Source organism: Tamandua tetradactyla, chromosome 4, assembly GCF_023851605.1.
Source record: "Tamandua tetradactyla isolate mTamTet1 chromosome 4, mTamTet1.pri, whole genome shotgun sequence".
Taxonomy (NCBI): domain Eukaryota; kingdom Metazoa; phylum Chordata; class Mammalia; order Pilosa; family Myrmecophagidae; genus Tamandua; species Tamandua tetradactyla.
The window spans coordinates 97,253,401-97,280,204 of NC_135330.1; the positions used below are offsets into that span (position 1 = coordinate 97,253,401).

The 26,804-nt window shown below is 41.3% G+C and overlaps 1 long non-coding RNA gene across 1 annotated transcript in view; it reads left to right on the forward strand.

Annotated features, from left to right (window-relative positions):
• The window catches only part of LOC143681200 (uncharacterized), a 139,936-nt gene extending 114,893 nt beyond the window's left edge, over window positions 1-25,043 (forward strand). The window contains exons 10-11 of the long non-coding RNA XR_013174462.1: window positions 24,574-24,712; window positions 24,964-25,043. This is a non-coding gene — a long non-coding RNA (uncharacterized LOC143681200). The remainder of the gene's footprint in view (window positions 1-24,573; window positions 24,713-24,963) is intronic.
• Window positions 25,044-26,804: the final 1,761 nt, after the last annotated feature.

Sequence of the window (26,804 nt, forward strand, 5' to 3'; positions counted from 1 at the left end):
TCCTGTGTCCCCTGGGTTCCCTTCACCCTGTGGGAATGCATATGTGTGTGTGATGACTGTTCCTCCTTTGTATGTTGGCAGCAAATGACTTGCCTTGGGTTTTTAGAGTTCCAAAGCCAGAGATTAATTTTGCCTTAGAAAGACCGTGCCCACAAGTCACTTTGATAGGAGTTTGTACGTTTCTCCCTTGTATTTCAGGTCTATTGCTACCAAAATGGTTTATGGTTCTCTGATATTATTATGGAATGAATGTATTTTGTGCATGGGAAAATCATTTCATTTTTTGGGTCCAAACGGTGGAACATGCTGATTGGAAAGGATGCATGTCCCCTAGAGCAGCTGTGTTCTAATTTAAATCCTCTTTCCTAAGGGGAGAATAGTCCCTGTTGAGTTCTGTGTGCTTGAAACTGTAATCAGATCATCTCCCTGTAGGTGTGATTCAATCAAGAGTGGTTTTTAAGCTGGATTAGGTGGCAACATGTTTCCAGCCATTTGGGTGGGTCTTGGTGAGTTTCTGGGCCCCTGTAAAAGAGGAAACATTTTGGAGAATGGAAGATTCACAGAGAGCAGAGCAGAGAGACATGGCCAGGAGGAGCAGAGCCCACCCACCAGCGACCTTTGTAGATGAAGAAGGAACATGCCTTCCATGGAGCTTCCTGAAACAACAGGCCAGGAGAAGAAGCTAGCTGATGACACTTTGTTCACCATGTGCCCTTCCTGATGAGGGAGGCACCCTGACTGTGTTCACCATGTGCCTTTGAAGATGAGAGAGAAACTCTGTGTTGGCCATGGAACTTCTTGCTTGTGAGAGAAACCCTGAACCTCATCGGCCTTGTTGAACCAAGGTATCTTTCCCTGGATGCCTTCGATTGGACATTTCTGTAGACTTGTTTGAATTGGGACATTTTCTTGGCCTTAGAACTATAAACTTGCCACTTCTTAAATTCACCTTTTGAAAAGCTTTCTGTCTCTGGCGTATTGCATTCCTGAAGCTAGCAAACTGGAAGAGATTTTGGTACCAGAGAGTGGTGCTGCTGCTGTGGTTTGCAAATACCACACGAGTTGAAATGGCTTTTCAAATGGATAAGGGGAAGAATCTGGGAGAATTGTGAGAACCTTGAAAGAGAAGGCCTAGGATGCTATGAAAACACTGTTGGTAGAAATGTGGACTCTGAAGATACCTCTGACGAGGCTGTAGACTGAAATGAGGCATGTTATTGCAAACTGGCAGGAAGACAATCCTTGTTTTCAAATAGCAGATATTTGGGCAGAATGGACTAGTGGCTTTGTCTGGTAGGTAGATTTTAAATGCCATGAACTTGAATATTTAGCAGAAGAGATCTCCAAATTCATTGTTGAATGTGCAGCCTGGTTCCTCCTCACAGCTTATTTTGAAATGTGACTGGAGAGAGAGAGAAGCTGAGACCTGAACTCTTGGGTAGAGAGAAAGCCAGAGTTGATGTTCTGGAAAATTCTGGGCTTCCTGGCAGGGAGACCCCAGAGGATAGTGCTCCATGTCAGGATGGAAGCTGTCAGTCTTTTCAGAGAAAGCCAGGATTGGACATGGAGTTATCCAGATAGGATTTGTGGAAACTCTTTATGTCTGATTGGCATGATCCAAGGCTACTGCCTAGAAAGCCAACGAGAGTGCTGTGGGGACCTGTATAAAGAGAACCACTGCCAGTGTGGATGGGTCCATAGATGGAAAGGAAGTGTCAAGCACAGGAAAGGAAAGTGCTACCTTTGTTCAGAACTACTTTGTGCCAGACACTTAACTTGGTGCTTAACACATTTATGATTCGCATGTACCCTGTGAGATTGCTTTTAAAAAAAATCTCCAATTAACAATGATGCAACTGTGGTTTAGTAAAATTAAGAAATCTGCCCAAACACCTTAATTTGACCCAGAAGAAGAAACAAGTAAACCCATAGAAAAGGCTGAATCTGGGGCTTTAGTGTTTATAGGGAGAACTGGGTTTTAGAGTAAAACTGACTTGGGTGGGTCTTGGGACCAGGTAGAACAGGGTGCTCTTTCTCCTGGGCGCTGTGGATGGGGTGGGCAGAGTGGGGGCAGGGGGAGTTGAAATGGAAAATCAGGTCTGTTTAGGACCAAATTTAGTTCTCCTTTACAACACCAAGCTGCCTCCAAAGAAATTAAACTCATGACCTTGGTCTACATGAAATGGAACGAGATAAATTAACCAGACATACACTCTTATATAAGAAATCCTTGAAAAGGGAGACCTAATGAAACCAGGGATCATAGTTCTTGTAAGAAAAGTTCAGGTGGTAAAAATTCTTGATACATTGGTATACTGTATTATAAAAAAATCAACATTATTAAGAAAACGACCCAAAAAATGGTGAAAATTGATTCTGGAATAATGTCATCAATAAAGCATATAAATATTTCTTGGTATTATAGCTCCTATTTTAAGTTCTGAAAAAAAAAGAAGGCCTTTTGATGCCCCTGCCAGCAAAATGAACATCAAGGAAACACTCCCTAATCAGTTATGAAAGTAGCAAGTAATTTTAAAAGCATATTTCTCTTAATTACAACCTATATTATAATCAGAGGTTTGAAAATAAAATTTCTAATGGAAGTAGGCAGTACCGACAGATCAACCAAAGGGTAACAGTATATATCTTTTATTTTCAATAAGAGTCAGTTGAAGGATTCAAATGCTCAGTTACCCTCCTGAGAAAAGAGGTAACCAAAGAGATCTTAAACAGTTTCTTTTAGCAGCAGTCAGATGCATGTTTTATGTTAGAAAGAAAATGAAAGAAAAAAGATTTTAAAACTCAGTGAATTTCACTGGGTTGAATGCTTCCTGAAGTCCAGGGTCTCCTGATGCTCTCTCTAAAAAAAGAACAATAACCAAAAAGCAAATTGGAAATAAAGACAGAGTATTTGAAGATAAATACCAGGCTTCAGCCTAGAATAGATTCATAATAGATCATGTGAAAAGTCCCTTCCATTTTTTAAAAAGGCGCATGGCAAAGAAAAAACCATGATGTGGAATTTGAGCTTTGTTAAAGCTCTGCGGGAAAAAAAAAATTAGAAAGTTGGAAAAGGAAATTTTGAGACACGATGTGAAGCTACTTGATAACCCAATTGTTTCTAATGTCAGGCATTTTCTACCTTCTGATTCAGACTCTAGCTGTTGCTTTGCTTTTCCTCCTTTGTCATTCTCATCCGTCAGCATCCAACTCAGAAGTTGCCCACCCAGGCAAGGTCTTCTCCCAACCAGTTCTTCTGACTGCACTGCCCCACCTTGTTGCCTCTAAACCCTGCTAGAGTCCCTATTGAGTCTGACTCACAATTCACTTGGAGGTGGATGTCTCCTTCTGATTTGTGGAGGATGAGAACCAGACACGATTCACCTTTTCCACTTCTGCATTCTCAGTGCCTACTTCAGTGGCCATCCTCTGGCTCCGTCTTGCACCCCATGTCCCTCTCTGAATTCCAGCCCCACCAGCTTTCTTTCTGTTCCCATCCTTGTCTTACTCAATCCCACCACAGAAGAGCCTTCATCTTTTGCCTGAGGTTCTCTTATTTCTCAGTTTTGCCTAATTAATTTCTATTTGGCCTTCAAATCCCATCGCAAACAGTTCTTCAATGACTTTCCTGGCTAGATCAAATTCATAATGATGTGTATTTAGCATTAGACAAAATTAAATAGGGCTTTGCATATTCAGTATGTAAATATGAGTAGATGCTCAATAAATATTTTTAAATAAATAGATAATATGCATGTGCAGTATTTGCTCAGTTGAATCTCACATAACTCATAAAGGAGGAAGTTAGTTATCTGTAGTTAATTCAGGATGTTTGCTTAGTTTTTCTTCACTGCCACAAAGATAGATATTGAAATTTCCTTTTGTCATTATTTTTCCATTTTGTCTAGCTCCAGTGAAATTCGGATCCAGTGGGCTATGTTATTACTTCCCTAAATTACTCTAGGAACAATTTAGAGAATGCACTGAAAAGAGGGGAGAAGAAAAAGAAACTGAGGGGGAGGGAAAGAGATTACTTGTATAGAGGTTTTAACTACCTTGCTAAAATGAATTTCTATGGTAATTTGATTAAAGTATGAAATAGACATTTTACTATTTGATATCCAAATTTCAAAGATTATTATTTTTTGTTTTTAGTAAAGTGGTCAAGTGCTCATAAATATGGACTTGTGTGACCCCAGTAGGGGCATCAAAAAGCTGAGAAGTCAGGCTTGATGGATCAGGGCAATTGGAAATGTCAAAGTTACAATTTTAATATGCATCAAAAATACCACTGGCTAAAGAAACACTCCTGTGTCCCTGTACTTGCTTGTGATAGAGCCTTGTGCATGCAAGTAAGATCAGAGTAAAGCACCTAAGAGAGCTAAGAAATTGTAGTTCAAGGTCAAGAGCCAACTTGGAATAGAAGACGAATGCTGGTGTTCATAGAGAGGTATTCATGTGGGTGACAAGCTGATTGGGGATTTTATAATTTCTGGCATTCTAAGGAAGAGAATGTCATGTAGATGTAGTTGTTGTAACAAACCAAAGACAGATCAAAATCAAAAGTATATTTATCTCTTGGAAGCAGATCTGACACAACCCTTGTTTGCATGCTCAATGCAGCTTATTTGCTTGCTTAATCATAAGTTGCCAATATGAGCAAGACACAATAACCGGATTGGGGGAACATGACGCATTTAAAAGTAGAGGACACAGAGTCTTTAAAAGCCATAGGCCTGATTGCTGCTGGACTGTAGGTGGATCCCTTAATGAGGGGGCTCAGGAACCAGGCCTAACACAGCATTTAGTGGAGAATCCACAGCTGATGGCAGGAGGTAATGGTCCCAGGGCTGCAGTGAAAGTGACAGTGCATTTTTTCATAGCACAGCCCAGGCACTGAAGCCACAATTCAGACTGACCGGATGTCAGCCTGACTCAACCTGATGTTCACCAAAATGGTGTCTGCCCTGGGTTTTATGAGTGCCCATCTGGCTGGTATCAAGACAATCCATATCATTTCTTCATGAAATAACAGTTGTCTGGTTATCACTTATTACAAAAACACTTTTTCTCGATTTGTTTATGTTCTAATTGTGGTCAACATGTTTAAAATGTTTTCTGGAATTTATGATCAATACTATCACTTCAGTACACAACAGAGAATCCATGGCATTAGAGCTCTGGAAAGTAAAACTTACCCTTGTACTGATAGAGAGATGATAAAGAGATATATCATATATATTCCCACGTGCATTGTTTTAGCTTGGTTGCTTATTTTCTAAGTGAGTGAAAACCTCTCTGTAACATCTCACCTGTGAAACCTCTCTGGCTCTCCAGGTGGAGTAAGGACAGTGTATTTGTGTGTGGTGGGGTTATGGGGCTGCCATTTAATTTAGTCGACTTTGGTTGTTTACAATTCCTCATGTCATGCCCAGGATAAATAAAGAATCTCAAATACATTAAGACATTTTTTATTTCTAAAAAGAAATCTATTAGTGTTTTGGTTTTATAATGGATTTAAAGGGTATTTGCTATTTTCCTCTTTTACCCTCCATTCTTCTAAAAAACTTAGTCATTAAATCATCAAAATTTTAGATAATTAAGAATATACCCTTTGAATTCCTGAAAACTTTGAATTTTCTCCTAAAACAGAGACAGCTAAGTTTCATATCGGATGGAAGGAATAACAAGCGAAGTAAATATGAAATATTAGTTATGAAATACTCAAATTCAAATTGGTTTATGATAAATTTACTATTTTAGAAATGATGGAGATAGGGTATTAACTAAAAGGTATATTTTCAAGAACACAGTTATCCAATAAAAGTGGGAAATTTCAGAAGAAATATGTATTTTGAGAATGAAGAGATTAAGAAAGGATTATTTGATTTCTGCACAGTTCTTAGGGAATAGATATGATGGGTGATCCTGACTATTTGAGCAAATATCAACTGCCAGCAGACACCACCAGCTTATATCAAAGAAAAGTCACAAAAAAATATAAAGAGATTCATCACACTGGGAGTGGATAACGTGGAATAAGTCAGCAAGGCCAGCAAGAGAAGAATGTATTACAAGAATAATTTAAAAATAGTTTTGGCAAGGAAAGGTTGGGGAGAAAACAGAATAGGTTATAATAATATTTATAACTCAAAGATGGGCCACCCTAAAATGTCCTATATTACAAAAAAGGTGTCATGATTTATACAAAGCTCCAAGTCTAGACCAGGTTAAGTTTCCAGTGTTTAAGTCTGCTTTTTCTTAAAGGGAAATCAGTCACCTAGACCTCAAGTTGAATATGCACTTGCTGAAAAAATAAATTCAGTTGAGGAAGGCAAGTTTGTGCATAAACAGAAATTTAAAATACAAGCATTTCTTTGACAATGTCTATTTTATTATATAGAGTCTCATACTTATGTTCAAGATTAATATGCAATTGATGCATGAAAATAAAATTTATTTGAGGGCAACTGCTGTGTTGTTCAAAAGAAAATAGAAAAATAGCATTTCTGTAACAAAGTCTAGCCAACACTGTATAAAAGCTCATACACATGTGAAGCAGCAAGTAAATGCTGACTGATTTATTAATTGAGGTCCAGTTCGAGTCTATTTTGGGGTACTGGAATTTTATCATAATAAGAAATCTTCAAATTAAAAGGATTAATGAGGATTTTAAATGTATTTTTTATACCGAGGTAATCACAGTGAAAAAATATTTGCAATATACTTGATTTTTATAAATATAATATTCTCTGTTGAAATATGGAAACTCTGGCTCCTTTTAAAAATGTACTAGCTCTAGAGGATGAGACATAATGATCGATTGTTTCTACCATGAAGCTATAATAACTTGTCAGAATATGAATGTGAAAGATAGGCTATAAGTTGATATAAGAAAGGAAAACCAATTCACATGTGATATTTATGTTTAATTATTTAGCATATATGAGAAATATAAGATTGTTGGATATATTAGAATAACACTTACTCTGATGATCAGAGAAATCTCATATTCTATAATATCATTATCTGTAATACCTGTGCCCTTTGACTGTGGTTAATGACTGACTTGACGTTATCTTTAAATGTTCACTTCATGCTCTAGTCAAAATGTCACATGCTTGCCCCAGCCTAAGTGTAGCATGTGCTCAAAGAACAGTGAAAGGGGCTTTAGAAGGAAATAATAAATGTGTTATTGGAAATTGGGTGAAAGGTGATCCTTTTTATATAAGGAGACAGACTTCATCAAGGAGGTGATATTGAACCTGCATCAAAATGGATGAATACATGTTCAGCAGGCAGACGAGGGAGAACAAGTCATCCAAACAGAAGTCACAGCAGGTTCAAAGGCAAGGCCATTTGAAAGAACATGGTGTATTCAGAGACCATGGTGAGCTTTGTAGAAGAGTGGATGGAGGTGAGTTTGGAAAAGTAGGCCAAGGCTAGTTATTGAAGGACTAGTAAGACGATGAGATATTCAGAATTTTCAAGTGCTATTGCTGGGACACTGACCCATCAGAACAGCTCAGTGGGAGGGTAAGGTCCAGGAGGTCCCCTTCTAGGGGAGGTGGCTTGGGAATGGCCTATGTGGCCTGAATCCTGGGAAGCTTCTATTTACCAACCAGTTTAACGAATTTAAGTATGTATGAACTGTGAAGGCTGTGTCAGTACAAAGGTTTGGCTTTTGAACTTTTTCCCATAGGTCACAGTGAATGAATCTGGGGGACAGTTTCTAGCAGAAGACGGGCTTGACAAGGATTTTATTTTAGAAAAGAGCCTTCTGGTAGTAATATGGACAATGATGGATTGCATGGGTTTGAGAAAAGAAGCAGGGAGATCAGTTTCAACACCTAGAAAACTGATGCAGTCCAAAACTAGGCAGCAGCTAGGGAGCTGTTTAGTTTCCTCACTGTGAAAACAAACACCATACAATGGAACAGCTTTACGACAGAAATTTATTGGCTCACAGTTTGAGATGCTAGAAGGCTTGCTCCTTCCCAGTGTTATATTTTCTGGTTGGCCAGCCATCTTTGGGCTTTTGTCATACAGCAGTGTACATGGCGACATCTTCTTTCTCCTCCAGGTTTAGGTTGACTGATTTCTGGCTGGCCACTTCCCATGACTTCTAAGATACAGTGAAGGGACAGGCATAGGGAAAGCATTACCATTCCAGAAGGGAGAAGTTAGCAGGAAAACCGGGGTTACAGGTCCCAAACAAATCCAAAACCCTACAGGGAAAACTGCATTAGATTTCAAATTCTGAGAGTCATTGGTTAATGTTTTGTCATTCGGCCTTTCCAAGCTCTTGGTCATCAGCCACGCTTTCCCCAAACAGGAGGGTGAAGGCCCCAAACTCTCTGAGCATCTGGATGGCAGCCAGGCTCTCCAGAAACATAGATCCCAGGTCCCACCCTCTCAGAGTGTTGGTGTGGGGGCACTCTCTCTGAAGGAAGGAGCACAAGGCCCTCCCTCTCCAGGCATTGGGGTAAATGGCCTGCCCTCTCCAAGCACAAGGGTGGATCTGCCCTTTCCATACATGTGGGTGGGCCTGCTCTCTCGGTCCAAGGAGAACTCTTCAGTATAGGCTTTTTTTTTTTGCATGGGCAGGCACCAGGAATCCAACCTGTGTCTCTGGCATGACAGGCAAGAACTCTGCCTGCTGAGCCACCGTGGCCCGCCCTTCAGTATAGACTCTTGCACCCACAGTTGTGTCCTTGAAGTCATTCTTCCTTTAGTTAATCCCTTCTCTGCCCCTTTCATTCCAGGCTGGCAATGGTTCTGCTCATATGAATTTTGCAAAATCTTTGTCAATTTGGGGAATAGTTCAAGTGGGTCCAAACCATCAGACAATAGAACTTTCCACAGATCCTTCTTGACAACTGCATTTCCAATCCTGACTTCTGCTGAAATGGCTGACTACATCCATATTCAACCACACCCTCTTTGACAAAGGTTTCTTTATTTAAGCCATCACATGGAGCCCTGTCCTCTGGAGACTCACCCCCCTAAAGCTCAAGGAGGTCTTGGTAGAGCTGCTTCTGAGCCTAGTCTCAGAGCACACTACCTGGATAGGCTCAGAATTTTCCAAATCATCAATTTCTAGCTTTTTTGTGCCCAGGAGGTCAACTCTCAGCTTATCTCTTTCCTCTCACATTTTCTTATAAGCTGCAAGGAGAAACAAGACTGTACCTTCCACATTCTCCTCTGCTAAATATCAAGTTCATTGCTTACAAGTTCCACTTGTAATCTGACATTGGAACACAATTTTGCCAAATTCTCTGCCACTTTATAACAAGGATCATCTTTCACCCAATTTTGAATAATACATTTATTATTTTCTTCTAAAGCCTCATTTGAAGTACCTTTAACATCCATATTTCTGACCACATCTCATCAAAGCAATCCAGCTTTTTCTATCAAATGCTTCCCAATTTGTCCAGCTCTAACTATTACCTGATTCTATAGCAGTTTCCACATTTTTTGGTATTTGTCATAGCAGCACCACACTTTCCAGTACTAAAATTGTTATTAGGGTTCTCCAGAGAAATGGAACCAACAATAGGGGTTGTCAAATCCAAATTCCATAGGGAAGACTGCAAATTGGGAACTCTGATGAAGCAGTCGATGAATTCCCCAGGAGAGGTGGCTGGCTGAAGTAGAGATAGAAATTATTTTCTCTGACTGCTGAAGTCATCAGTTATCCCTTTAAGGCCTTTAAGGCATAATTGGATGAGACATCTCTCATTGCTGAAGGTAATCTCCTTTGTTGATTTGTAGATGCAAAAGCTGTATGTGCAATAAACTGAGTAATTTTGGAAATCTACGTACAAATTACTCTCACAGTAACAATCGAGCCAGCATTTGCCTGACCAAACAACTGGATACCATAACCTAGCCAAGTTGACAAATGGACTTACTCCTCACAGGGACAGAAGTAAAGTAATAGATGTGAGAGATATTTAGGAAGAACAATTTTACAGAATTGGTGACTTTTGAATTGGGATAGGTGTAAACCTAATCCATTAGGAGATGACTCCTAGGATTGTGGCTTGGGCCACTGTGGAGAATAGTGTAATTTGGGGTAGGAAAAAAAGATGTGGTAGTATTTGCTGTTTGTTCATCTGGTGTCTTGGTTGGCTGATTGGCTTTATTTATTTAATTAATTTTCTGAAAAGACTGATGTTTATAAGCTGCAAGCATAAATGCCAATAAATGACTTAAACCTATAACAGTTCAGCTTTCTGTCTTAGCCTAAAAGAGCCAAGGAAGAAGATGAAGGGTGAGCAGCATTTGATGAGCACCTCTCATGCCCTTTGATCTCATCTTAGAATCACATTAATCCTGCAAGTATAGGATATTGCTGCCATTTTACAGATGAGAAATGCTGACTTAGCAGTATTGAGTTACTGACCTGTCTTCTCACATTCAAAAGGTGGCAGTGTCACAATTCAAATCCAGTTCTAGCCATTGCCAAGGTAAATGCCTTTCAACTGCATAAAGATACCTCCCAGATGGGAAGTGGGAAAATTAATGGAAGGAAAGGAAAGGGGAAGAATGGGAAAAAAAGAGTATTTAGAATTTCTGAGGAATGAAGCCAGTTCCCATGAAGGGTACAGGGCAGATATTCTTGTCTATGGCCTGTTCTTCCCCCTACTTAGAGAGGTTCACAGTCTAAGCATTTCTCGTCATGTCCTGGTCTAATTTTGGTATGAAGATCATTCTGATCTCAGGCAGTGAGTTGGTGGCTAATCCTTCTATTTCTCTTCCTAGAAGGATTTGTGTTTTGTGTGCATTTTTTGTCTTTTTCATGCATGATAAAACTAACAGTTAAAGACACTGGGCATGGTGTTTGTTCTTTGAAGACATTTTTATGTATTGTTTTAGTTTATTTCATGGGCATATGAATTTTCAATGTCTATTTCTTCTTGAGTCACTTTTCATAAGTTATGTTTTGTGGAAATTTATTTCATATCAATTTTCAAATCTTATATTCAGAATAACTTCTAGCCTTTAGATCAAAACCAATTCAATCCAGGTTTAAACACCTATACTTTCCACATCCCCACAAACCTTTCAATGGTTTAAAGATTTGATTGTATTCTATAAAATTCATATTCAGTATATAACATAATAAGTGATAGCAGGTGAGAACAGAAAACTATTGACTTCTTTCCTTGATATTTTGCATAGACAACTAATGAAATAAGCCTTGATTTAAAACCCATTGGTGGCCTTTATGGAATATAACGGGCTTTGGGCAACTTTTGTAGTTATGGGTTCAGATTTTACTGTATGATTTTAAAAAGGCTTTTTATAAATATTAATTCCTGTTTTCAGGAATGTGCAGTGAGTATTTAAAGAAATAACCCCTTTTAAGATGTTTATGTTGAGGCAAAATTTTCTTATAATGAAATGTGGTTGTTCAGTGAATGATTTCTTTAGTTTAATAAATGTAAATATATGTATAACCTAAATCCTAATCAAGAGATTACATTTCTATCTCTCTGCATCATTCCCTTTGCACCTCCTAACCACTTCCTATATACTATTTCAATTATTCTTGAACTTTGTAGAAACTCAATTATATAGTAGGTAATATTTTGTCTGGTTTCTTTTGCTGAATGTATTGTTTTTGAAATGTATCATGTTGTGTATATCAGTAATTCCTTTAAATTTTATTTAGTTATTTAGTTTTTATATAATAATTTTATATTTATGTACTTGAAATGAAAATTTGGGGTATTCTTTCATGTTTGGGGCTGTTATAAAGAAAACCTTGCCATGAATTCTCAAAGGAGGTATGAAGTAGGAACAGAAAACTTACTTAAAGCTCTTTAAACAATTTAAAAATATGTGTGTGTGTGTGTGTATATATATTATGTATTAAAACATTTATTTACCTTTATGTATGAGATACACACACAAATAATCTTAGTAAGTAATAATAATAATAAGATAACATTTATTTCAGTGCTCATTTTGTGCTAAGAACGTTCCCAAGTGCTGCACGTGTGTTATCCCGTTTACTCTTCACAACGAGTTTCTAGAATGGGTAGATTATGATATTAACTTATACAATAAACAAATTTCACATTTGAGAGAATAAGCAACTTGCCTAAGTGGGGATTTGAATTCTAGTTCTTGCATTGTCAAGCATTAAACTATGGTTGCTGCCTCCTAAGAATTGATATTTATTGAGCTCTGTTGTGTTCTAAGCCTTAGTGGGATGTACACACACACACACACAGGCACACACACACACACATATCCCTTTACTGCAGATGCAGACAGATTGTCTGTGTAAACACTAATGGGGTGCAATGGAAGAAGACAGTATGGAGAGCCATTTCCTCATCAGAGGCTTATAAGATTCAGAGACCACAGACTGTCAAGAGACAGGAGATGTATATTGTTTGACCCATCAAGGGTTTAAAACATGTATTCAATTTGTTGCTAAAATTGAAAAATCAGAATATCACACATTAAATTGTGGATTTTTTGCTTCTCTCTTGAAATCATGAGAGTCAAAAACTTCAGCCACTGCAGTGGTGTGGCACTGACCCTTAGCTGCCCCGACTTGGGCCTAGAGTCAGGCCTGATGTGTTATTTATACCTCCTGCAGAGAGGCATGTGCATTTGTAAATCTTGACATAGGCTTTTTGAGGAAGTGGCTTTTAAACTTTCCTTTGTAGTCTTTCAACAGGCCGTGCAAGGCTCAGTGAAGGAATAGCATAACTCAAGGAAAGCACAACTCTTGCTGGGCAAACTCAAGGAATTGTAATTAGGTTGGAATATTCTGGATTGGCCAAAGATCAGCCTGGGGAAAGGAACTCTCAGGTCTGGCTTCCATATTTTAAGAAGGCTTTGCTTTGCAGGCTTTAATTTTCTAACCAACAAACTTTGCCTAAGCATTGCCAATTCTAGAAAGGACTATTCATGTGTGGTTATTTTAACTGAATGTATAGGCTGAATCACATCAAATTGCCATTTTTGTAGTGAAAAGGAACAAGTATGTATGCTTTGGCCTCATATGTTTGTCTAGTAACACTTTAAATGCATAGCTTATTTAATATATCATTGATATTCTAAAGCTCATTTATATTTTCTGAACCAGAACAAGGAAACCAGTATAAATGCATACTGCAAGGCCTCATCATTGTTTTCTTTAACTCTTATTTACATCTTTAAAACATGTTCTTCTATCCACTTTTTAAATGTTGAATTTGTATAGCATTCATTAAATATACTGAGATGATATTTCAGTAAGTTAGGGTGTAACCATCTGAGTTATATAAACAAATAATAAAGTCATCTAAATATAAAAGATCCTTTCCAAAATGTTGATGCCTAGAAGACACAATTATGTGAATGAGTATACGTAAGCTTCAGAGAGCTTTTCTTGTACTAGGCATTTAGCTGTCTTGCAACTGTTAGTCAGCACAGGCCTTAAAACAGCTGCTATCAGATTAATTAGAGGGAATCCAGGAAATAATTCAGCTGAATGTAGCATTCATGTAAGTGTGTTGAAGGCAATTAAGAGTAACTATAGTCATTGCTGAACTTCCAGGAAGTATGCCAAAGGGCTCAAAAGTTATAAAATGTCTTTTGCTCCTCAGATGTTAAATATATGTATTTGTAAACTATATAATACATGTCTAAATACACACATTAGTAAAAATGAAACATAAATTTGAAATACTAGAATTAGGGGGTGTTCGCTTTATTTTCCTTCTGAAGTTCAGGGGATGAGGAGAAAATAGGCCACAGAGACTGGTTTAGAAAGAAGAGGGTTTATTTGATGGTGTTCTACAAAGTATTGCCATGTGGTAGGTAAAATTAGGTTTTGTTTTTATATTAGTAATTTCCATAGCTAATGGCAGGCTTAAAATAAAGCAAGGTGACTTTTCACCAAGGTCACACATCTGCAGTTACTTTACATTTCATAATGAGAGATTTAGGTTATTAAGAAACTTTGTATTATCATCACATGGCAAACCCTCAATACCTGGTCACTATCATCATCATCAATACTGCCATTGCCAGTAACCATTACTATTATATTTTCATAACCCAGAGGCTGCTTCTCAAGCATCTCATCTTCTTTCCACTTTCCTTAGGTCTCTTGACTATTGCACTGATAGTACATTGCCTACAATTAGGCAATGGGAAAATAATGTTTTTCTCTTCACTGAATACAATCTATGGTAGGTGTCTTGGAAAATCAGCAAGAGGGAGCTGGGGGTTGGGGTGTGGGATGTAGGTCTAAAGGAATAAGTAAAATACCTTCTTATTTAATAAGACTGCAAGCTGAAACCAGAGAAGCTGATTTACTTATAAGAATGGAAATTTGGTGCATGATTCCATCTTACTGTTGATTACATTCCTCATGTTTGAAGCCCTAGTCTTGATTTTTCAAAAGGGGCATGAAATAGGAACAGAAGTCCTACCTATAATGTCATTAAAAAATTTAAATGTTTTTCAGGAATGTGAGTTTCTTTGGTTTACAGAAAATAAAGTAGTTTAGGAATAGCTGAAAGGATTTACCTGAGTGGTTACAGGTGGGGCAAGGAACTGATAGAAAATTCTCTTCCCATAGCTGGATGTCTTGACCCTCATTGTAACAGGATAGTAAGTTCCTAGTGGGATGCAGGAGATGCCTTATTGATTCACACTGTGCTTTTATGAAGTGCTACCGCACTTCCTGAGAAACTTGCGTCAGGTTTTTAATTTTGAGACTGAGTTTGATTGACAGGGCCGTGGTAAAGCAAGTGTCCAACCAAGCACAATCTGGTCCTACCAATCTTTGGATTGTAAAACTGATGCCAGGGTCATGGCCTGCTATATAGAATCTGAGGGCCCCAAGTTTTACCACTGGCCCAGGTTTGCATATGCCAGGAGGGGATTTTGATGATGGTCGGGTTACACGAGCCAGTGGTGCTGGCATTTGGACTGGGAGATGTTATTCTAGTCAGAGAGATTAAGGGGTCTCAGTTTTTCCAGAGGGCAAGTGTTTCACAACCCCATTTTGCACAGTAAAACTCACCCTCCCCTAGACACTTAGGATTCCCCCCTTCGGGGCAGGCATAGTGTTGGGTATGCCATAGACCCTGTTCTAAGGAGGGGGTGCTGCAGCTGAATCTTCTAGCCCGATACAAAAGAGGGTCCCATGGGCTCCCAAGCAGTTGACAAAGGTGAAAATGAAGAGTGGGCTGTGCCGGGGTGGAGGTTTTAGCAATAATTTGCCCATCCACTGTTCTACATAACCCCCAGGTATAGTTTGTGAGTTGGTGGGGTTTTTTCCCAGCAGCCCCTGGCAGAAGAATTAAGAGGGCCCAGAGGGACACTTGGAGAGTCTTATCTTTAGTGGATCTCTGGTACACTGGATGCTCCATCTTGCCGGAGCCTGGTCCAGAGCTGCCCTTTTGATTTGAGTGTGATAAATTCAGTGCCACTTTCCTGCAACATTCACTGCCGTTGGAGTTGAGAGGATTACTGGCAGGGGTCTCGTCCACTGGGCCTCCAAGGAGGCTGGCTGATGTTTTTTAACCCAGATTAGATCTTCAGGCTGCACGTGCAACAGATCTTTGTTTGGGGCAGGGTTAGTTGGTCCCGGATGAGCTGCCCTTATTAGCTTCTGAGTTAGCTGAGTACTGGAGTGCAAAGCCTGTAATGAATTTAAAAGAGAATGGTTATTTAATTCGGCTAGCCTTTCCTCCCCTAATTTAGGAATTAGCAGGGGTGGTCATCTGAACATGATTTTATATGGTTTGATTCTTTTACTATAAGGAGTACATTTGGCCCTCAGGAGGGCAAATGGAAGGAGACACCTAGTTTTCGCCGGTCTCAAGCTGTAATTTGCTTAAGGTTTCCTTTATTGTCCTATTCATTCTTTTCACTTGCCTTGAACTCTGCAGTCTATAAATACAATGCAATTTCCATTTGATATTCAATATTTTTGCTATTAATTTAGTAATTTGGGCAATGAATCGCCAGCCCATTGTCGGACCCCATTGCAATTGGGAGGCCAAACGGGGGAACAATTTTGGAAACTAGCTTTTTTACTATTATCTGTGCTGTCTCAGTTTTGGTAGGAAATGCCTTTACCCATCCAGGGAATGTGTCAATGAAAACCAGCAAGTGTTTATATCCATATAGGCCAGGTGTTACTTCCATGAAGTCCATTTCCCACTGCTCTCCTGGGGCTTGTCCTCTTAGCCTGGTTGCTTGGTGTATCTTCTTTCCCCAGCCGGGATTTACCTGGGTGCAGATGAGGCATCTCGATGACACCTGCCAGGCGTGGTGCTGCAAATGGGGAATTTAATAGTCCCTCTGCAAGAGTTCAGTTAGTTTCGTACTGCCCTGGTGTGTACTTTGGTGAACCTGGGCAATCAAATTGTGCCCCAAATACTCCGGTACTAGGATCCTCCTGTCTGGGAGGATTTCCCAACCATCTGGATCTGTTCTAGTGCCCAGAGTTTCTCCCAGTTTAATTTCTTCCCCAGTATATTTTGGAGGGCTCAGCAGCACTCACCCCGGTAAAACTGGAAGTATCTGCAGCATTCCCACTGGTTTTTGGGCAACTTCCTTTGCCATTTTATCAGCCAGGGCATTTCCTTTGGCAGTTTGGGTTTCAGAAGTCTGATGTCCTTTGCAATGTATAATGGCTGCCTTTTTTGGTAACCAGATAGTCTCTAGTAAGGCGAGTATTTCTGGTATATTTTTTATTTCCTTTCCTCCCAATGTTAAAAGTCCCCGCTCCTGATAGAGTGCCTCATGGACATGTACAGTAGTGAAGACATATCTGCTGTCTGTGTAGATGTTGATTATCTTCCCTTTTCCCCACCTTAGGGCCTGAGTCCCATGCCCCAGAGCCTGAGCCCAAATGACTCAGTCCATGGTTACTACTGCCGCTCCCGCATACCTGATTCCCTCCAAGACGTAACTGCTTCCATTGGTATACAATTCTTCATCAGGATCTGGCCAGGGAATATCAGTGAGGTCTGCTCTCAGGTTCGTGAGAGAGTCTAAAATTTCATGACAGTCATGGATGAGCTTGGAAGGGTCATCATCTGGGAGCAAAGTGGCAGGGTTAAGGGCTGCTATTTTTAGGAAACGGATTCTTGGGGGATCCAGTAGTAAAATCTGATATTTGGTAATCCAGGCATTTGAAAGTCATCTTTCCAGTGGACTCCTAAGCAAGGTTTCCACTGAGTGTGGGGCTATTATGTGTAAGTCCTGCCCCAAAGTCAGTTTTGTTGCCTCTTTTACTAAGACGGCCGTGGTAGCAATGGCCCGGAGGCAGCTTGGCCATCTGGCCGCTACATAGTCCAGTCTTTCAGACAGATAGGCAACCGGCCTTTTCCATGGTCCTAGTATTTGAGTAAGGACCCCTTTCACTATTCCCTTGGCTTCAGCAACATGGAGTTGAAAAGGTTTGGACAAGTCTGGCAGGGTCAAGGCAGGTGCGCTCACAAGTGCTTGTTTTAGCATGTGGAATTCTTTGTGTTCAGTCTCAGTCCAGGTGAGAGCTTCCTCCTTGCCCCCTGTGCTAGCATACAGGGGTTTTGCTATTGCTACAAAACCCAGAATCCAGAGCCTGCAATACCCAACTGCCCCCAAGAACTCTCGCACCTGTTCTTTTGTTGTTGGTTGGGGTATTTTTAGGATGGCTTTGATTCTGCTAGAGGACAGGTTTCTTTTTTCTTCCTTTAACTCATAACCCAAGTATGTTGCTGCATTAGTACAAAGCTGGGCTTTCTTTGCAGATACCCGGTAGCCCAACTGGGCTAGTTCCTGTAATAAACTTTCAGTTGCCTCCTTACAATCAGCCAGACTTTCAGTGGCTAAAGGGAGATCGTCCACATACTGTAAGAGGGTTACTGTTGGATGCTTTTGTCTGAAGTGGGCCAAATCTTGGCTCAGAGCCTCATCAAACAAGGTGAGAGAATTTTTGAAACCCTGCAGCAACCGTGTCCAAGTAAGTTGTCCCAAAAAACCCCCTTGTGGGTCTGTCCATTCAAAAGCAAACATGGGTTGACTTACCGCAGCTAGAGGAAGTGAGAAGAAGGCATCCTTCAGATCCAGTAATACCTGGTATTACTGGGAGGTAATAAACTCAAGAGCAAATAAGGATTAGGCACAGTGGGGTGAATGGTTTCAACTCATTTGTTCACCTCCCGGAGATCCTGTACAGGCCGGAAGTCGTCAGTTCCTGGTTTTTGAACTGGGACGAGAGGGGTGTTCCAAGCCAAATGGCAGGGGACTAGAATTCCTGCTTTTCAGAGTCTTTTGATGTATACCTCAATTTCTATTTTTGCCTTTAAACTTATTGGGTATTGCCGGACCCGGATTGGGGTGGCGGTACTTGTTAACTGGACAATGATGGTGAGCCAGTGGATGGCCAATCCCGGTGGGTTAGTTTCTGCCCAAACCCCTGGTATTTTGTCTTTAAATTCCTGTAAATAGGGACTTGAGGCCTGCTCCATTAGTACTGTGGTCAGTAGGTATTCCTCTGATAACAGGCAAGTAAAGAGGAGTGTCAAGGGGTTTGCATTGAAGGAAAGCTCAGCTGACTGACTCATTTTTGAATGAGATGGTGGCCTGTAATTTTTGGAGGAGGTCTCTCCCCAGGAGGTGGTATAGACATTCTGGCATCACAAGAAAGGAGTGGGTGATGGTTCCTTTTCCCAGATTGGTTATTCTAGTTCTGGTCCATGGATAAGACCATGTTTTCCCCGTTGCTCCCTGTATGGGGATTTTGTCTTTAGATATGGGCCCTTCTGCTTGTTGAAGGACAGAGAAGGTTGCCCCAGTATCCACAAGAAATTCCACAGGCTTACCCCCAATTTGTAAGGTGACCTTGGGCTCCTGAGAATGGAACCCTGGCCCCATCAGTCTGTCTCTTCAATTAGGACTGGGGCGGGTTTTGGCCCTCTTGATCTGTTTTTCAGACATTCATTTTTGTAATGCCCATCTTCTTTACAATAGGTGCATTGGTTTATGCCTAACCCCAATTTCTGCTTTTGGCCCCTCTCCGTCTTCCTCCAGCTCCTTGTTTATTTTTCTGTCTCTCCTGCTCAGACATTACTGATACTAGAATTTTGGCTATTCTTTTGGACTGCATAGTCCCAGGGTCATCTCTATTGTAAAAGGTTCTCTGGGTTATTTCTACCAACTCGGACAGCACCTTTCCCTCAAATCCTTCCAATTTTTGTAATTTCTTCCTTATATCTGGGGCCAACTGGGTAACAAATGCTATATTTATGGCCCACCTATTTTCGGCCGCATCTGGATCTATAGGGGTGTACAAGCAGAGATTCATCCTGCTTCTGTATGGTTTTGCCTACCCGAGACAAGTTAGTTGACTTCTTGGCCACTGCTCGTACTCCCTGTAGCAGTGTCTGGCAATACTGATCGACAGCCTCCTTACCTCTATCTGTATCAGGATCCCATCCAGGACCGGTGGAGGAGAACACAGCCTCCAATCTGGTGGTGTCAGTATTAGGTTGTCCATCAGGCCCCAGAATCAGCTTTTTCGCCTCTCTCTTGATTCAATCTCACTCCTCGGAGGTGAAAAGGGCCTGGAGGAGCTGTTGACAGTCATCCCATATAGGCTGGTGGGTGAAAAAGACAGTCTCCAAGAGTGATATGAGCCCTTGAGGCTTTTCAGAGAAAGAGGGATTCTGGTTTTTCCAATTATACAGATTGCTAGAGGAGAAAGGGGCATACACCATGAACAGTGGGAGCTCCTCCCCGGGGGCAGGACCAACTTGCCTTAAGGGGAGTATCGGAGCCCTGGAAGAGTCCAGGGACTGTAAACCTGGGGAAGAGTGATAGGCGGATCTGCTCCTCATGTGGGGAGGACTGAAGGTGACCTCCCAGCTCAGATTGTTCCAGAAGCCTGAGCCATTCCCTGGATTTGGGCACCTAGAAAACAGAGGGGTTGAGGGATATGGGGGGGGGGGAAATCTATTAAAAGTGGATCCTCAAGGGGTCCTGGTAAGATGGGGACTGGGATGTTTCATTCCTGTTTGTCTTATCAGATTTCACTAAGGGACCTGATTAGTCTGAGGGTTTTTTTTTGGTCTTTTGCTTTTAGACATGACTTTAACTAGTTGAGTTTTTCTGAATTGGTCTCAATCCAAATCAGAATATATGGGACTTGGTCAGGATGGCCATGGTTGCCAAAGGCAAATCCTCTGAACCTTGTATGCTAAATTGAGATCTGTAGTGCCTTCTAGAGGCCACCCCACTCCAAAGGTCGGCCACTCCTGTGAGTAAAAAAAGCTCAAGGTGGGAATGATCTACGGAGTCTCTGTAATCCTTTGCCTTCCACTGGAGGTCCTGGAAATTCTTAAGAAAACATTTAAGAGGGGTACATGGGGAAGACTTGACTGGCCCACAGTAGTGACAGGGAGGAAAGTAGCAAGGAGAAGGAGACACAAATTACCATACAACGGCACTGACAATGAGACTAATAGACCAAATTAAACAATGATCCCGAGCAACGTCTTGCTACGGGATCTGACCATGGAATTAATGCTGCGTCCAGCCTTCCAGGTGGTCCCCAAATAGATCCAAACAAATAGTATACTCACCGGTAAGATTTCCAGAAACGAATAACTCCACCAATTTTTTTATAGTTTTGGAGAGTCCTGGGAAATTGGCCCAGTTCCCGGTCCTTACCTGGGGCAGAGGAACGTCCCTCCGAGGTTGGACCCCAGTCGCAGGGGCGACTCCCTGGACCTGTGGCCACCAAATGTCCCATTAGGGATGATCTTGCTGGGACCTCCAAATGTAGTGGGGTGCACCAACAGACAAACCACACAATATCAAATTGCAAGCCAATTAAGAGTCTTTATTAGCCGGCCGGAGTCTGCCCTCCATCCCCACTACTAGGGTACCAGAGTGCAGCCCCCAGCCTGAATTTGTGCAGGCTTTTAAAGGTATAAACCACATCCTGGGGTTTTTTGAAGCAAGTAAGCAAGCCAGCAGGTACAAAAGTGGAAAAGGAGCGGTTAGCTCTTTTGCAATAACATGATGCTTGCTGGGTTTTGTGACCCTGATTTTACCTCATTTTTAGCAATGGAAAATCTCAATCCTTCACAAGGGAAAGGCTGGAGGAGCGTGGGAAAATCGGGAATCTCAGGAAGGTGGCAGTTCTCAGGAAGGCCGGAGGTGGGCTGGAAGGCTGGAGGTGGGCCGGAAGGCCAGAGGATTGCTTGATGGCCAAAAGACGGGTTAGTCAAGAGAATCGTGGGAAAGCTGGAGAATCGCTGGGTGGCTGGAAGATGGGGGAAGGTGGACTGTGCACGGGAAGGCCAGCAGTGTGCCAGCAGGAGGAGGATGGTGCGAGGGTGGAGCATTTGGTGTAGGTGGAAATTTGCGGGAAGGGGGGCAGTGCATGGGAAAGGCAAAGGACCACGGAGGATAGCTGAGGATAGGCCTGAGGATAGCTGGATGGCCGAAGATCTTGGGGAAAGCCAGAGGTGAGCGGGAAGGCGGACTGTCACTGCATAGCCTGAACATGGCGGTTACACCCCAGCATTGCAAGTAGGCAGGAGGATTGCAGGAAGGTCAGAGGTGCCTGGGAAACTTTAAGGTCACTGCTGCAGCCACCAATTGGGCTGAATTTTTTTTTGAATATATCAGCAATTTCTTTCATCTTCTACTCCATTCTCCGCACCTCATAAAGGTAATTAGCTGACTTTTTGTGAGCTCATCCTAGTAATTCATTTGATATGCATAAGCAGATACAGGCCTTGGTTAGTCCTTTTTCTTACGCAGAAGATAGAATGCTAAAGAAACATTTGCTTTTTATTTTTGCTGTGTGCAGGCTTCAGGAATAAAACTGGGTCTCTGGCATGGCAGGTGTTGCCCACCCCAAACATGTGCTTTTGCAGTTTACATTTTTTTTTTGCATGGGCAGGCACCGGGAATTGAAGCCAGGTCTCCAGCATGGCAGGCAAGAACTCTGCTTGCTGAGCCACCATGGCCCACCCATGCAGTTTACTTTTTGTTTCCCCCTTAGTATTATCCTCTGAAAGCACTCTATTTCAGTTCATTGAAAAACAAAGATTCTGTATTACTTTTTATTTGTTTGTTTGTGGCATGGGCAGGCACCAGGAATGGAACCCGGATCTCTGGCATAACAGGCAAGAATTCTGCTACTGAACCACCATCACACCGCTTTCTAGTTTATTCAGTGACTCTCCTATATTGGGCATTTAGGTAATTTGCGGCCTTTGACAATTATAAATAATACTGCAAGGACTGACCAGTGTCCAGGTATTTTGGTTTCACAAGAAGCATCACTTTAAATAAATTCTTCCAAGTGTCATTTCTAAGTGAAAACACAAATACCTGTATAGATTTGTTAGAAATTACTATTTCTGTCCCCTTGGGGTTGTATCATTTTGCATTCTTGCCATTACTGTTTGAGAATATCTTTTTTTCCCAACAGCTTTGCCAAAAGAATATATTGTCAACCTTTTGAATTTTGCCAATCTGATGGGTGCAAAAGGAATTCTCTGAGTAGGTTCCTGTTTATTTTTCTGCCATGATTGATGTTGAGCAGTTTACAGAAGTGTTAGGGCATTTTAGTAACTTTTTTTAGTTTATTTAACATTTTTGCCAATTGAAATAATATTTTTTTATATTTCCCCCAGGTTTTAGAACTTTTATATATATTAAGAATATACAAATTGCTGTATGTTGCCAGTTGTCAGTTAACTATATTTTGACTTACAGCAAGTTTTGCCATGTGATGTAAAAATAAGTATTTCTATATAGTCCCAATACTCACTTTAAATGGGAACCTACCCATATTTCCTTTTCCTGTTTTTTTGTTGTTGTTCTGTTGTTGCTTGTTTACACTTAGGTCTGGTCCATTTGGAGTTTTTTTCTGGTGTTTGATGTGAAGAATGGATCTAATTTTATCTCTTCAGCAGATAATTACACACATATTTTAACATCATATATTAGAACATATATATTTTTATTGCTAAAACAACATACAAAGCTATGAACATTCTTAACATACAAATATTTCATACATGGTATACAGTCAGTGGCTCACAGTATCATCACATAGTTGTGTACTCATCACCATGATCATTGTTTTGAACATTTGCATCATTCCAGAAAAATAGAGAAAAAAGTAAAAAAACTCATACACCCTTACCTCTCCCTCATCAACCACTAGTATTTCCATCTGCCTAAATTATTTTAATCTTTGTCCCCCCTATTGTCTATTTTTACTCATCTATCCATATCCTAGATAAAAGGAGCATTGGACACAAAATTCTCACAATCACACAGTTACATTGTAAATGCTATATCATTATGAAATCCTCTCAAGAAACAAGGCTTGAACATAGCTCTACAGTTTCATGTACTTCCCCTCTAGCTGTTATTCTTATGCATTATAGGATAATGTCTTGACACTGTTTGATATCTCTCAGCCATTGACAGTTGATTTATTTCTCATTCCTCTCTTTCCCCTTTTGATCAAGAAGGTTTTTGTAATCCCTTGGTGCCAGGTACCATCTCATCCTGGGATGTCTATCCCATGTGGCCACAGAGATTTATGCCCCTGGGAGTCATGTCCCATATAGAAAGGGAGGGCAGTGAGTTCACTTGCCATGTCAACTGAGAGAGGCCACATCTGAGCAACAAAAGAGGTTCTGTGGGGATGATTCTTACACCTAATTTTAAGTAGACTTATCCTATCCTTTGCAGAAATTAGTTTCATAAGGTGAACCCCAAGATGGAGGGATCAACCTATTGATTTGGTTGTCCCCACTGCTTGTGAAAATATCAGAAATTCTCCAAATGGAGAAGTTGAATATTTCTCCCTTTCTCCTCATTCCCGCAAGGGGACTTTGCAAATGCTTCTTCATTCACTGTCCACCTCACTCTGGGATTTATCATGGCATCACACTAACCTGGACAAACCAACAAAATCTCATGCCCTATTCAAGAATCCATGTGCTTATGGTATTAACTAAACTGATCATACAAGTTAAATTTGGAAGTGCACTATCCAAAATATAAATTTTACACCAAAGAAACATCTCTCCCTTTAGTTTCACAAAGAAGTTGACATTTTAGAATATGGACGATATTATCCTTTACCCAGTCTTCTACTATACATTAGTCCTATACAGTTCAGCTTCATTCACATCTCTACATAATGTCTGATCACTTTCTCATGTTTTTAAAACAGTTCCTGTACAGGGTGCTGCTGACCTTCAGCACTTCCAAGCTCTAACTCTGAGTCTCAGGTGTCACATAAATGCCCAAGTTTCTGGGAAAGTCCACATTAATTACAAACTGTTAATTATCTCAAAATTTAGAATTAACAGTTACACCTCCTGAATATATATGACTGCTATAAGAGCTTGTAATCTAGGACCCTTTACTGTATACCCCAACCTGGTATCCCATGCTCTCAACTTTAGTTAAACAAATATTTATATTGTACTTAGTCTATATGATTCAGACATGATAATATTTATCTTTTTGTTCTTGACATTTCTTTCAATACGTAGTTATTAATGTTCATTCTTCTAGTCTTAGAGACTGAACCCAGGCAGGATGTGTGCCCTAGAGACTGTATCCAGGAGGATGTGAGTCCTAGATTTTGTGTCCGGGAGGATGTGTGCCCTTGAACTGTGTCCAGGAGGAAGTGTGTCCTAGAGTCTGTGTCCAGGTATGTATCCTAGGGACAGTGTTCTGGACAGCATATTTCCTAGAGCTTGTATCCAGGAGTAGTTGTGTCCTAGAGAGTGTGTCCTAGAGACTGTGTCTATAGCAGAACAAGTGTCCTAGAGAGTGTGTCTTTGAGGGCATGTGTCTGAGGTTCTGTCCAGGTAGGACATGTGTTCTGGAAACTGTGTCCAGGCACAACTTGTGTCCTTAAGTTTTCCTGGGCAGTTCATGTGTCCTACAGTCTGTGCCCAGGCAGGATGTTTGTCCTAGACACTGTTAGGAGGTTGTGTGTTCTAGAGTCTCTGTCCATGGGGACATGCATCCTAGAAGCCATGTCAGGAGGACATGTGTCTGAGTGACAGTGTCCAGTCAGGTCATATCTTAGTGACTGTATCCAGGCAGGAAGTGTGTCCTGGAGACTGTGTCCAGGTAGAACCTGTGTCCTAGGGACTGTGTTCAGGCAGGACATGTGTCCTAATTAATGTGTCAAGGAGGACATTTGTCCCAGTGACTGTGTCCAGTATGATGAGTCTCCCAGAGTCTGTGTGCAGGATGATGTTTGTCCTAGAGAGTGTCTCTAGGCAGAATATCTGTCCTAGAGTCTAAGTTCAGGAGGATGTGTGTCTTATGGTCCATGTTCAGGGAAGATATGTGTCCAAGAACTCTATCCAGGCAGTATGTGTATCCTAGAAATTGTGTCGAGGAAGACATGTGTCCTGGACAGTGTGTCCAGGTGGATGTGTGTCCTCAAAACCATGTCCAGGAGGGTGTGTGTCCTAGAGGCTATGTCTCGGAAGGATTTGTGTCCTATAGCTGTGTTCAGGAATGATGTGTATCCTAGACACTGTGTCCTGGAGGGTTTATTTCTCAGGAGACTGTGTCTAAGAAGATGTGTGTCCTAGAGAATGTGTCCTGGAGGAAGCGTGTCCATGATGTATTGTGTCCAGGTAGATGTTTGTCCTAGAACATGTGTCCAGGATGCTGTGTGTCCTAAAAAATGTCCGGGGAGATCATGCATCCTAGAGCCTATATCCAGGACATACCTGTGTCTTAGAGACTGAGTCCTAAAGAAAGTGTGTCCATGAGACTGTCCAGGCAGGACGTGTGTCCTAGAGTCTGTGACCATGCAGGATATTTGTCCAGGTAAGGCCTATATCCTAGGGACAGTGTTCTGTATGGCATATTTCTGAGAGACTGTGTCCAGGAGTAGATGTGTCCTAGAGAGGGGATCTGTGAGGGTGTGTGTCCTTTGAGACTGTCTCCAGGAGGATATGTGAACTAGAGTCTTTTTCCAGGAGGACTAGAGACAGTGTCCATGCAGGACATGTGTCCTGGAACCTCTGTCCTAGAAGGCATATTTCTTAGACACTGTACAGGCCAGATATGTGTCCTACACACTGTGTAAAGGCAGTACATGTGTCCTTAAAGTTTTCCAGGTAGTATATGTGTCCTAGAGACTCTGTCCAGGCAGGACGTGTGTCCCAGAGACCATGCCCAGGAGGAAGTGTGTCCTAGAGACCGTTCAGGCAGGATGTGGGTCCTAGAGACTGTGTCCATACAGAACGTGTGTCCTAGATTCTATGTCCTGGTGGTGTGTGTTGTCGACACTGTCCAGGCAGGACTTGTGTCCTAGACGCTGTGTGCAGACATGACCCATGCCCTGAAGTTTTACCAGGCACTATGTGTGTTCTCAAGTCTGTGCCCAGGCAAGACGTGGGTCATAGAGACTGTGTCCAGGAGTCCGTGTGTCCTAGACACAGTGTCCAGGAGGAAGTTTGTCATAGAGTCTGTGGCCAAGCAAGAAGTGTGCCCTAGATACTGTAAATGAGAAGTGTGTCCCAGAGACTATCCAGGTAGGATGTGTGTCCTAGAGCTGTGTCAGGTAAGATATGTATCCTAGAGACAGAGTTCAGGATGGCATATTTCCTAGGTACTCTGTCCAGGAGGAGGTGTGTCTTGATTGTGGGTCATGTGGATGTGTGTTCTAGAGAGTATGTCCAGATAGGACGTGTGTTCTAGATCTATGTCCAAGAGGTTGTGTGTGCTAGAGGCTTTGTTCAGAGGCAATGTATTCTAGAGACTGTCCACAAAGA